Raw genomic sequence first — 12,767 nt, 5'->3', positions numbered from 1 at the left:
TCACCCCATAGTTAAAGTGATTGTAAAGCTTCATTATTTTTTTTTTTTTTTTTTAAATAATGACAAGCATGTTATACTTACCACCACTGTGCAGCTCGTTTTGCACAGAGTGGCCCCGATCCTTGACTTCTGGGGTCCCTTAGCGGCTCTGGCAGCTTCTCTTATCAGATAACTCCCTAGGTGAAGCACTCTCCCAGGGGGTTACCTTGCGGGCGCACTCTCGAGTCCAATATTTGCATCCATAGACACGAATGCCACTCACAGTGCCCGCATCTTTGGATTTAATTGACAACAGAGGAAGCCAATGGCTGCGCTGCTATCAGTCTATCTAATCAAGAGCTGGGACCCCGTGCAGAGTGGGAGAGCGCGTCTCCACCGAATGAAGGAAGGGGCTCAGGTAAGTAAAGGGGGGCCGGTCACTGCCAGAAGTTTTTTCACCTTAATGCATAGGATGCAATAAGGTGAAAAAACACATGGGTTTACAACTCCTTTAAGCCCTCACTGGACCCCACCAGTCTTAACAACATACGCCCCATCTCCTCATTCTCCTTTTCCTCCAAACTCTTGAACATCTGCTCTACAAAACGAATGTGCGACCACCTCACTTGATCCCCTTCACTATGGATTTCACCCTCAACACTTCACAGGAACTGCTCTCCTATAACTCATAAACAATCTACTAACAGCTAAAACCCAATGAACACTATTCTGTACCCCCTACTCTTGGACCTCTCTGCTACTTTTGACACAGTGGACCACACCCTCCTCAAAAAAAACTCCACTGCTTTGGTCTCCCCAACTGTACATTTGCTGGTTCTCAACTTTCCTATCTCACCACCTTGAGCGTCTACCTCCTCCTCTTCTCTTCCTTTCTTTGTTGGGTTATCCCAAGGTTCTGTTTGTGGATCTCTCCTATTCTCGATCTACACTTCCTCCCTGGGTCAGTTGACAGCCTCCCATGGCTTCCAATACAATTTCTACGGTGATAACACCCAAATCTATCTTTCTACCCCTCAGCTCACTCCATCAGTCTCCATATGTATCACTAATTTACTAACAGAGATATCAGTCTGGATATCACACCACTTCCTCAAACTTAATCTCCAAAACCAAGCTCATAATATTTCCTCCCCCATGCGGCCCTTCCCCTGACTTTTCTGTCAAGATTGATGGCACAACTATCAACCCATCCCTGCATGCCAAGGTGTAATCCTGAACTATCGTTTCAAGTCCCACATCCAATCACTGTCCAAAGCTAGCCACCTCAACCTACGCAACATCTCCAAAATATGTCCCTTCCTAACAATGACACCATAAAGATCCTAGTTCACTCCCTGGTCATCTCTTGCCTCGACTACTGCAACCCACTCCTCATTGGCTTACTGTTACATTATTATTATTATTATTATACAGGAATTATATAGCACCAACAGTTTACACAATCCTTTACAATATAAGGGTCGGTTCACACTGCTGCGATGCCAGACATCGCATGTGATGCAAATTCAGCCATACAAATTGTATGCCTGAATTCGCATTGCATTCGGACCAAACTCGTGCAGGGCTCGTTTTTTTTGTTCGCACCAGAATCGGATCGCATGGGTGTTCACATCCATGCGATCTGATTCCTGTCCAAATTCACAGTTCGCACTGCGATCTGTGAACCACAAATCGATCTGGGGGTGTCATTAACTTTGTATTGACACTCCCAGCGATTTGCATAGGGCAGTGTGAACCGCCGGCGATTCAAGTGCAATTCGGGAACCCGCACTGGGTTTGCAGGGTTTCTGCATCGCACCAGTGTAAACTGACTCTAAGGGGGACAGTACGATTACAATACAGTAGGAAAAGGAGGGCCCTGCTCATGGAGCTTACAATCTAAGGGAGGGGAAAGTGGTACAAAGGGTAATAGCAGCAGGGGATGATCTGATGGTGGTGAATCAAGTACAGTTCTTAGGTAGAGGTGGGATAGGTGTTCCTGAATAAGTGAGTTTTCAAGGATCACCTAAAGTTGGACAGGGTAGGGGCTGACCGGACATACTGGAGCAAGGAGTTTTAGAGGACAGGAGAGGCTCCGGAGAAGTCCTGGAGGCGAGCATTGGAGGAGGTAGCAAGGTAGCTCAAGAGCAGGAGGTCTTGGGAGGGGCGTGGCCAACCGGAGCTGAAGATGGACGCTTAACTGCATAGCTCAGCAGCCAGGGGACACAATCCAGCGTAATCGGCCCACACCACGACTCCATCCGCACCCATCCTCGCTCCAGGCACCCAGGAGACAAAGATGCAGCCATCCAGGAAAAGATTTACGGAGCACAAGCCCCAAAAACTAACAGAATTCACCTACAAGCCGGCGGGCTGGGACTCCCAAGATGGCGCCGACCAGGCCGCGCCGTCCGAATCATACACGGACCTCCCGGATGATCTCCAGGACGCACAGCACTCCACAGGTACGATTCCTGACAAGTACCAAGCCCCAGAGAGTGACCCTCTCCCCAGCAGCCCAGCAAAAGCTCGGATGAGGCTAGATACACTGACGCTGCACACACAGCGCCAGCTAATTGAGGCCCAGGCTCCCATCCCCTTCTCCATAGACCAGGCCCTGCATTCCTCCATGGCCTCCTTCCCCACATCAGGGCAGCCAGTCATGGACACAACTCTGAAGGACATGCTTCTGTCCCTTCAATCCTCCCTCAAGAATGATCTTTCATCCATGTTCCACAGAGTCACCGCTGACATTCACAAGCTAGATGACAGAATGACTAATGCTGAGAGGGGTATACAGGCCTGTACTTCCACAGTAAATGAAGTGATTGATTCTTATGACAATATCAAGGAGGAACAGGCATGGATGCGCGCCAAAATGGCGGATTTAGAAGACAGGTCACGCAGGAACAACATTAAACTGAGGGGAGTCCCGGAGTCCATACTCCCGGTGGACTTACCACGCTACGCGAAAGAATTAATACATCTAGTGATACCTGAAGCTTCCCCCAGAGACGCCATTATTGACAGAATACACAGAATTGCCAAACCGTCCCACCTGGCAGCCTCGGTCCCTAGAGATGTACTAATGAGGGTCCACTTCTACCAAACCAAAGAAAAGCTCCTTATGGGCCTTAGAGCAAAATCTCCACTACCCAGCCCCTATACTGGGATACAACTTTTCCCTGACCTGTCCAAGTACACCCTCCAACTGCGTCGGCAACTGAACCCGATAACCAAAGGTCTGCAGAACCACAAAGTACCATACAAATGGCGCCACCCAGCTACCATCCTTGTTATCCGCAATGGTCAGACGCATGCAATAGGAGACCTAGATAAAGGCCTAAAGCTCCTCCACTCCTGGAGCATAATCCCTGATATGGCTGCCCCTACCGCACTAACCAACGGTGCCTTACCTCCTCGTAGACAACAAAACCATCTTCTCACCTGAGGATGTTCGCATCTACACAACAATGGCCGACAACTCATCCCACAGATCCCCTGAGCTCTGACAGTCCGACACCTTAACTCCTTCCCTCCGGTGATACTGACTCTGTTTACCCCCACGTAGAGGATTTAACGGTGTCAAACACCCCCTCTAATATTCGCGCTAGCTGAATAATACAGCAATATCATATCCAGCAACTGCGAACCAAAAACCCAAGTTCCTTTTCCACTAGTTTCCACTTTTTATACCAGTACTCTGTCAATGCATTTCTCTACTGGTTACTGACGTATTGCTCTATCCGCAGCACTCTAGTCCACCTCTATTTCAGACCCTTGGATTGCCACTGGAACACCACTGCGCTCTAGCTCCTAGACTCACCTGCAAACAGAAGCATCAACATCCCTATACCAGTGCCTCAACACATCTGCACTCGGACTTCCGCCTCAGGATCAAAGCAACCGACCCCGCCTGCCATCGGACTCATCCTCCAGCAACGAACCGTAAGTGTTGCACTCAACACCCAACACCCCCACGGACACAAAATGTCATTCACTATACTGTCATTAAATACCAACGGCCTCAATCATCCTGCCAAGAGACACTCACTGTGGAGATCCGCTACAGATCTTCACAGCGACATCCTTTGTGCCCAGGAAACACATCTGCTCACCAATGATACACCCCTATGCAAGAACAACCGCTTTCCCCAGATGTTCCACGCCACCCATTCAACTAAAACCAGAGGGGTCATGATTGCAATCAGAGACTCACTGGACTTCCTACTTTTAGATATCGAAAAAGACCCCGAAGGCCGTTATATCATAATTGCTTGCAAAGTCAACAAAGTGACCTATACCATAATTAACCTTTATGCCCCGAACTCTGGCCAAACTAAATTCCTCCACAAGGTCCTGCGTAAAGCCAAGCACATCCAAAAAGGTCACCTGATATTATGTGGAGACTTTAATCTCGTCCCTGAAATATCCATCGACTCAACATCATCGGCAACCAGAAGAGTCTCACCTCTGAAAAGATTCATCTCCTCTCAAGACCTCTACGACGTTTGGCGCTGTCACCACGGCTCCGAACGGGACTATACTTTTTTTTCTTCCAGGCATCGCTCCTATTCAAGAATAGACCTGTTCTTAACCGATAAGTTTATTCTACAAAATGTATCTGCCTCCACAATCCACACCACGACATGGTCGGACCATGCCCCAATCTCTATCACGATCCAAGACTCTAACTTACAAAAAACTACATTTCTATGGCGAGTAAACAACCACATCATTCAACACAATCAATATGCGCCATCTATTGCAGAACAAATAACTGATTTCTTTTCACTAAACAAAGGCTCGGTGCCCGACCCTGCCGTGGTGTGGAGTGCACACAAAGCATACATGAGAGGCATGTTAATTAAATTAAGTTCCCACCATAAGAAAAAGAGGACGCAACGTATAAACGACCTGACAACCCAAATAGCAACCCTAGAATCGAGACACAAATCTGACACCCGAGACCACCTGACAAATCACCTATTGACCCTTAGACAGGAACTTGGAACACTACTCCTTCACTCTTACGAATTCCTCCAGAAAAAATTTAAGGCTACATCGTATTCTACCTCTAACAAAGCAGGAAAGAAACTAGCACAAAGACTAAAAGGCAGACGAACCAAAGCCAAAATATCTCAACTTATCCACCCTCATACCAAAGCCCCGCTGAGCAACCCCCAAGACATAGCTAATGCCTTCAGCGCCTACTATGAAGACTTATATAATCTAAAACAAGACCCGCTCACACCCCAGCCCACCCCAGACGACATTGACCACTTTCTCAGGAAAGTCAAGCTACCCACACTGACGATAGACCAACTGAATACCTTAAATGCCCCCTTCACAGAAATAGAAATAAAGAAGACTATTACCTCACTACCTAGCGGCAAAGCCCCAGGCCCTGACGGCTTAACTGGGGAATACTATAAGCAATTCTCACCCCACTTGACCCCGTACTTAACGGAATTATATAACCACGTTGCCTCCTCTTCTGCTTTCTCTAAAGAATACTTGAACGCGTTGGTAATAACATTGCCAAAGCCAGGGAAACAGTCGAATATACCTCAAAATTTCCGCCCAATCTCTCTTCTTAATCTCGACCTTAAAATTTACGCAAAAACCATAGCAACAAGATTGATCAAAATTATGCCCACCCTTATACACCATGACCAGACGGGGTTCACAAAAGGTAGACAATCATCTGACGCCACCAGACGGATGATAAACCTGATCCACCATGCTGAATCCACCGGAACGCCTTCTCTGCTCCTATCCTTGGATGCAGAGAAGGCGTTCGATAGGGTGCACTGGACCTATCTAGAAAAGGTACTCCAAAAGTTTGGATTCCAGGGTCTGATTCTTAGAGCCATCATGGCACTATACTCCAACCCTGAAGCTCAGGTTTACACAGAGGGCATGCTCTCCTGCCCATTCCCCATAACCAATGGCACCCGTCAAGGCTGCCCTCTATCTCCCCTCATATTTAATATGCTCATGGAGCCCCTGGCAGAAAGTATCCGTTCTCATCCCAACATCTCGGGCTTACACATTGGAACTACGCACCATAAGATCAGCTTATTTGCGGATGACATCATCCTTATCCTATCCGACCCGACTGTTTCCCTGGCTGAGGTACACCATATGCTCCAATGGTTTAGTTCGATCTCCTACTACAAGGTGAACACATCCAAATCCTGCATCCTAGACATAAATATAAACGCCACCATAAAAAATCTTCTACAACTACAATATCCTTTTGTATGGGCAGACACTGATATTGCCTACCTGGGCATCAAACTCCCAAGGAACACTAAAAACCTCTATTCAAGTAATTTTCCCTCATTACTTCAGACTATACAGCAAACGACACAACAAATAGCAAAACAAGAGCTGTCTTGGACAGGAAGGCTTGCGGCCTTTAAAATGGTCTGCCTACCCCAAATACTTTATTATTTCAGAACCCTACCAATTCCACTACCTGCTACATTTTTTAGATCCCTACGCACAATGTACAACAAACTCCTGTGGAACGGTAAACGTCCCAGGTGTGCACATCAACAACTGACTAAACATAAGCAAGTGGGGGGCACGAGCTCTATAGATTTTGAAGACTACCATATAGCAGCCATTCTGGCCCAACTACCCTGCTGGTTCCATCCAACTCCAACTACCCTATGGGGGCAAATTGAATGCTCCTCAATTACAAGAACAGACCTGAAAACCTGGCTACTGAGCACCCCACTGGGCTCATTGATCCCAAAGTCCCTATCTCCAACTATTAAAGCATCAGCGCAAGCCTGGAAAAAATTATCCATCTCAATGAACCAGACCCCCCATGAACCACAAACACACATCCCTCTGGCCTCCTTGAAACATATAGCACCTGAACTACCAGTAACCTCATGGACACACATGGGCGTAGGGCCCCTACAACATCTACTGCAAGACAACTCCCTCAAACCATTCTCCCAATTGCAATCTGAATATACAATACCCACATCTGAATATTTCACCTACCTCCGTATACAACATTGCCTCAAAACGGTCCCCCTTCCTCTGTACAACATCCACCCCAAGACTTGGGATTATCTCACCAACCCTAACACAAATCTCAGAGGAATCTCATACTTCTACAACTCCCTACACCAAAAACATACCTTCACCAAACTAAAGCCTCACAAGAAATGGGAAATAGATCTGAATCACGAATTCACAGACAATCAATGGCATCAAGCATTCAAATCCACGTACAAGGCCACGAAATGCGCGGCCCTTTGGGAACTGGCGCAAAAAATCTCTCTGCGTTGGTACATGACCCCAGCCAGAATCACGTCTATTAATCCTCAAGTCCCCAATATCTGCTGGAGATGCAACTCATCCCCAGGAGATCTTCTCCATATCTTCTGGTCATGCCACCTTCTTAAAACGTACTGGGATAGTATTTTCCAGCTAATCTCAAACATTACACACATCAAAACTCCCCCCTCCCCAGCACTTGCGATCCTGAATCTTACTATTGAGGACCTTCCTCACCCCTTTAGAATAGTGACCACCCACATCCTGATGGCAGCTAAACTTAACATAGCTAGACACTGGAAGTCAGACACATCCTTAACCCTAACCCAAGTCGTAGATTTGGTATCATTACACTACAGTTATGAGCACACATCTGCTTCTGACACAAACCATTATAAAAAAATACAATCCAGCTGGCAACCATGGACCACCTGGACTAGAGGCTGCGCAATTCACGTCTAAGTTACTGCATTAAAACCCCTTCCTCTTGACCGAGCAATACTATGAATAGAGTATGTTTACATGTATATTTTCAACTAACAACCTTCCAGAACATTTTCTTTCTTCTTTCTTTGGAATGCACTAACACAGATGGTCCACTTCACTCCTGTGACTCTAGTGATCCCACTTGGGGTGTCACACTAGTGAAGTGGATCAGCAACGACTACAGTATACCGTTACTAGAGATACTGGTTATTATGTACTCAATGCATTAATTCATTGTGTATGGACAAAGTTTTACTCTACCCAATGTGGAGCTGTTTTCAATGCATTGTCCACTTTTACGTCGTGCACGACGTACAATGTTCAATTGTACAATGTATACTATGTAAAATTAATAAAAATTATTGATTAAAAAAAAAAAAAAGAGCAGGAGGTCTTGGGAGGAGCGGAGAGGAGAATTTAGGCGATATCTGCAGATGAGGTTGGTGATGTAGCTGGGGGCAATGTGGATGGCCCTGTATGTTGCAATTAGTGTTTTGAGTTTCATACGATGGGGTAAGGGAAACCAGTGAAGGGATTGGCAGAGAGGAGCAGCAGTCACGGATCGGTTAGTAAGGTGTATTAGTCTAGCACAGTGTTTCTCAACTCCAGTCCTCAAGGCGCACCAACAGGTCATGTTTTCAGGATTTCCATTATTTTGCACAGGTGATTTGATCAGTTTCACTGCCTTAGTAATTACCACAGCCGTTTCATCTGAGGGAAATCCTGAAAACATGACCTGTTGGTGCGCCTTGAGGACTGGAGTTGAGAAACACTGGTCTAGCAGCAGCATTCATAACAGACTGAAGGGGGGATAGCCTGTGTAAACATAGGCCAATGAGGAGGGAGTTGCAGTAATCAATGTGGAAATTAACCAAGGAGCGAATAAGTTCTTTTGTGGTGTCGTTAGTCAGGAAGGGGCGAATTCTGGAAATGTTGCGGAGGTTAGGGTGGCAAGATGTAGCCAGTGATTGGATGTGGGGGCAGAAGGAGAGGTCAGAGTCTATGATTACACCCAGCACCCTGGTGTGTGTGGAGGACCAATGGTTGTGCCATTGATCTCAATGGTAACACAGCGCGCACCCAGCACAGAGACCGGGTCTCAGCGGGAGCCCTGGATCCCATACTAGCTATCGTGACCCAGAACACCCAGTTCCAAGTCACCTAATCATTCTGATTGCCTCTGAATGGCTATCACAGTGATCAATCACTGTAAAGCCTGCCCCTATGTTTCTCTCTCTGTGAATTGAGAGGAAAGATACATTGGGGAGATTTACTAAAGCTAGAGAGTGAAAAATAGGCTGATGCAGATCTGCATAGAAACCAATCAGCTTCCAGGTTTTATTGTCAAAGCTTAATTGAACAAGCTGAAGTTAGAAGCGGATTGGCTACCATGCACAGCTGCACCAGATTCTGAGTGCACCAGTTTTAGTAAATCTCCCCCATCTCTCTCTCTCTTTCGCTCCTTACACAGAGAGATAAACTGTGTGTAAAAAACTGTAAAAAAAATGTAAAAAAAAGAAAGAAAAAAAATACCTATAACAAGGTTTGATCTAAGTCAATGCCCAGGGTTAGTGTTTGGGTTAAGTAAGACTCAAAGGTCATGGTTAGTATATTTTGGGCAGGGTTAAAAATAATTGTTTTTTCATTTAACCACTTACCGACAGCCTTCCACAGATATACTGTGGCAAGGTGACTCGGCTGCGCAAACTGACGTATCTGTACGTTGGTCCATGCATGAGTGTGGGCGCGCGCCACTCGATGTCCACCGGCCACCCACGATCACAGTACAGAGAAACACCGTTTGGATGATCTGAGACCGTGTGGAAGCAGGGCACCGACACAGAAATGCATCACTTCCAGAAGCAAAAGACGGCATCCATCCACAACAGGGGGCGGTAATGTACTGTGGCTGTTTCTATTTTTTAATAATCTTTGTATGCCAGCTGTGCATTTCACAGCAGCCAAACCACCACCTGTCCTTTGTGATCACACTCATATCAGGATATTCCGGACTTCAGGCAATTCACAGCAATAGGGATGAGCTTCGTGTTCGAGTCGAACCCATGTTCGACTCGAACATCGTCTGTTCGCCCGTTCGCCGAATTGCAAACGATATGGGCCGTTCGCGCCAATGGCGCATCACGGCCCATAATTTACTGCGGCATCGCAGTGATTGCTGGCTGATGATTGGCCAAGCATGCACTATGACCTGCATGCTTGGCCAATCACAGCGCCGTCTGAACAGAGAGCTGTAATTGGCCAAAGCCAATGAGGCTTTGGCCAATTATGGCTCAGGGGATTTAGCACACGCCCCACACTATATAAGGCCGCCTGCACGGCGGCCCTGTGTAGTGTGTGTTCCGGCGTTCATAGATAGATAGAGAGAGAGAGAGACAGACAGTGTCATTTGATTTGAGTTAGATAGATTAGGCAGAACAGTCAGTCAGTTAGCTGCACTTACAGTGTATTGTGTATATATATGCATCCCAGGTGTTGCATATATATATATATATATATATATATATATATATATATATACATACACTGTATTCAGTTTAGCTAGATCCGTTCCTGTTATCTTCTTACTGACAGGCAGGCTTGTCTTGTTACAGTATTTATAGCTACCTGAAGAAAATTGCTGGTGTTCTTTTGATCCTATTAGTACCACAGTCAGGCAGCTAGGCTATTTACAGTTAGTGCAGTGCGTCCTGCTCACAGTGTTCAGCTAAAACTACAAGTTAGTGGGGTGCGTCCTGCTCACAGTGTTCAGCTAAACCTACAAGTTAGTGGGGTGCGTCCTGCTCACAATGTTCAGCTAAACCTACAAGTTAGTGTGGTGCGTCCACCTCACAGTGTTCAGCTAAACCTACAAGTTAGTGCGGTGCGTCCTGCTCACAGTGTTCAGCTAAAACTACAAGTTAGTGCGGTGCGTCCACCTCACAGTGTTCAGCTAAACCTAGAAGTTAGTGCGGTGCGTCCTGCTCACAGTGTTCAGGTGTTCAGCTAAAACTACAAGTTAGTGCTGTGCGTCCTCCTCACAGTGTTCAGCTAAACCTACAAGTTAGCGTAGTGAGACCTCTGCACAGTGTTCATCTAAAGCTACAAGTTAGTGCAGTGCGTCCTGCTCACAGTGTTCAGCTAGATCCGTTCCTATTATCTTCTTACTGACAGGCAGGCTTGTCTTGTTACAGTATTTACAGCTACCTGAAGAAAATTGCTGGTGTTCTTTTGATCCTATTAGTACCACAGTCTGGCAGCTAGACTATTTACAGTTAGTGCAGTGCGTCCTGCTCACAGTGTTCAGCTAAAACTACAAGTTAGTGTGGTGCGTCCACCTCACAGTGTTCAGCTAAACCTACAAGTTAGTGCGGTGCATCCTGCTCACAGTGTTCAGCTAGATCCGTTCCTGTTATCTTCTTACTGACAGGCAGGCTTGTCTTGTTACAGTATTTACAGCTACCTGAAGAAAATTGCTGGTGTTCTTTTGATCCTATTAGTACCACAGTCAGGCAGCTAGACTATTTACAGTAAGTGCAGTGCGTCCTGCTCACAGTGTTCAGCTAAAACTACAAGTTAGTGCAGTGCGTCCACCTCACAGCGTTCAGCTAAACCTAGAAGTTAGTGCGGTGCGTCCTGCTCACAGTGTTCAGCTAAAACTACAAGTTAGTGCTGTGCGTCCTGCTCACAGTGTTCAGCTAAACCTACAAGTTAGTGTAGTGAGACCTCTGCACAGTGTTCATCTAAAGCTACAAGTTAGTGCAGTGCGTCCTGCTCACAGTGTTCAGCTAGATCCGTTCCTGTTATCTTCTTACTGACAGGCAGGCTTGTCTTGTTACAGTATTTACAGCTACCTGAAGAAAATTGCTGGTGTTCTTTTGATCCTATTAGTACCACAGTCTGGCAGCTAGACTATTTACAGTTAGTGCAGTGCGTCCTGCTCACAGTGTTCAGCTAAAACTACAAGTTAGTGTGGTGCGTCCACCTCACAGTGTTCAGCTAAACCTACAAGTTAGTGCGTTGCGTCCTGCTCACAGTGTTCAGCTAGATCCGTTCCTGTTATCTTCTTACTGACAGGCAGGCTTGTCTTGTTACAGTATTTACAGCTACCTGAAGAAAATTGCTGGTGTTCTTTTCATCCTATTAGTACCACAGTCAGGCAGCTAGACTATTTACAGTTAGTGCAGTGCGTCCTGCTCACAGTGTTCAGCTAAAACTACAAGTTAGTGGGGTGCGTCCTGCTCACAGTGTTCAGCTAAACCTACAAGTTAGTGTGGTGCGTCCACCTCACAGTGTTCAGCTAAACCTACAAGTTAGTGTGGTGCACCCTGCTCACAGTGTTCAGCTAAAACTTCAAGTTAGTGCGGTGCGTCCACCTCACAGTGTTCAGCTAAACCTAGAAGTTAGTACGGTGCGTCCTGCTCACAGTGTTCAGCTAAAACTACAAGTTAGTGCTGTGCGTCCTCCTCACAGTGTTCAGCTAAACCTACAAGTTAGCGTAGTGAGACCTCTGCACAGTGTTCATCTAAAGCTACAAGTTAGTGCAGTGCGTCCTGCTCACAGTGTTCAGCTAGATCCGTTCCTGTTATCTTCTTACTGACAGGCAGGCTTGTCTTGTTACAGTATTTACAGCTACCTGAAGAAAATTGCTGGTGTTCTTTTGATCCTATTAGTACCACAGTCAGGCAGCTAGACTATTTACAGTTAGTGCAGTGCGTCCTGCTCACAGTGTTCAGCTAAAACTACAAGTTAGTGTGGTGCGTCCACCTCACAGTGTTCAGCTAAACCTACAAGTTAGTGCGGTGCGTCCTGCTCACAGTGTTCAGCTAGATCCGTTCCTGTTATCTTCTTACTGACAGGCAGGCTTGTCTTGTTACAGTATTTACAGCTACCTGAAGAAAATTGCTGGTGTTCTTTTGATCCTATTAGTGCCACAGTCAGGCAGCTAGACTATTTACAGTTAGTGCAGTGCGTCCTGCTCACAGTGTTCAGCTAAAACTACA

Source organism: Aquarana catesbeiana, linkage group LG01 (genome assembly GCF_042186555.1).
Source record: "Aquarana catesbeiana isolate 2022-GZ linkage group LG01, ASM4218655v1, whole genome shotgun sequence".
Classification (NCBI taxonomy): Eukaryota; Metazoa; Chordata; class Amphibia; order Anura; family Ranidae; genus Aquarana; species Aquarana catesbeiana.
Note: the sequence above shows the minus strand (reverse complement) of the source record.